The following is a 1,777-nucleotide window of genomic DNA, read 5'->3' as shown; positions in this document are numbered from 1 at the left end:
ACTCTCATTGCCGGGATGGCAGCAGATCCCCTTCCGGAGGCGGTCACAGTGACCGTCTCTATGGAAAGCCTTCGCACTGGCGTGGTCATAATAGAAGTCTTCAGTTTGCATCCGTCCTCATTTGATTTGGCGGTAAATGTGGCATTGAATGCCGAATTCAATGTCAAGTCGGCACGACTTGGTTGGAATGCACGCTCCAACAGCTCGTCGAGCGGGCCGATGTCCATGGATCTCAGCCATGTTGAGGACGAGGGAACAGAGCTCCGAGCTGCCGGGCAGCAGGCAAATAGACGAAGGTGTTTTGTCTATGAAGACATTCGTCACTTGCGGAACGGTCGCCACCTGCGCAAGGCGCGTCAAGGTTCTTCGAACCATCGCCCCAACACCTACCAGTCTGGTTTGTTGCGGGGAAACGACACCACATTGTAGGCGCGGAACGACCTACTGGGGAAGAACTGAGTTCTGTTGAGCCTCAGGGATGTAGAGGGAGAAGGGTCCAGCCCCGAAGAGCTCCGTGCTCTTGAACACGGAACGTGTATGCAAGCTGGGCGTGGTGGTCGTGGAGGCGACCGTAAAGGGCTTCGAGAAGCCATGGAAGATCCTCATCGATTCTGGAGCGTCGGGCCATTATGCTCGACACTCCACGATGGAAGGAAGTCAGCCGTATGCTGAGGCGCTAAAAGCGCAGTTGGGTGACATCGTCACTGTTCGCCTAGCGACGGGGACACATGCCACGATCCCGAAGGCCCCTGTTGACCTCGGAGTCAAGTTCTTGACTTGATAGCGTGAAACGCTGTCTAGTCTTAGACTTGGATGCAAGGTATGACCTCATCCTAGGAATGGCATGATTGGAACACCATGAGCCATGGTTGACTGGAGGTCAAAGACCTTAGGCGTCACGCGCACGTCTCCTGGTGGAGCTTTGGTGAGTCATAAACCCACCTCTGCTAGCAGACAAAAGCGTTATTGGCAAGAGAACTGGACCGAGACGGTCATCGTGTTAGACATTAAAATGTCCAAGGCGGTAGACAGCAACGGTGTATCGGACAGGAGTCCCGAGCGTGGCTCGCGGGTTGATCGTGGAGTGGAACGTAACCCACTGAGCGCTGCTCAAGTTTTGGAGCAGTCGCTGCATGTCATGCGTAACATGGTCGACCAAGGGCCGAGGCATCGAGGGCGAGGCCCTCGTGATGATCGTGATGTGGCACGTAAACCACTGAGCGCTGCTCGAGTATCGAAGTAGTCGCTGCATGTCATGCGTGATACGGTCGGCCAAGGGCCGAGGCATCGAGGGCGAGGTCCCCGTGATGCACGTTAAGTGGCACGTAACTGCTCATGTTGCGATGCAGTCGCTGCATGTCATTAATGGCGTCGTCGGACAGAGTCCGAGGCATCTTAGCGCGGCCCTTCAGATGCACGTGGAGTGGCACGTTATCCACTTGACAAAGACTGCGGGGTTAGCAGCTCTTCATTGGATGTTGTAGATAACATCAAAGCTTCAAAGGAGCGGACAGTGATGGTGACACCGGACGACGCGGAGTGCGTTTTCACCTGGTCCCACCGAAACAGAGAATCTCTGTACAGAGGCGACGGCGACGCCGTATGCTGCCATCAAGACGCCGGTCGTCGACCCTGATCCAGGGTGTGTCTACCGTAGACGACGGTGATAGTTATACACCCTCGTCAACGGTATGACAGGGGAGGAAGATGGCGACGCCCGCCTCGAGGCTATGCCTGCAGCAGATGCTCTTCGGGAGCTGGACAAGATGTCCCTAGC

Source organism: Plasmopara halstedii (assembly GCF_900000015.1).
Source record: "Plasmopara halstedii genome assembly, contig: Scaffold_614, whole genome shotgun sequence".
NCBI classification, from domain to species: Eukaryota; Oomycota; class Peronosporomycetes; order Peronosporales; family Peronosporaceae; genus Plasmopara; species Plasmopara halstedii.
Note: the sequence above shows the minus strand (reverse complement) of the source record.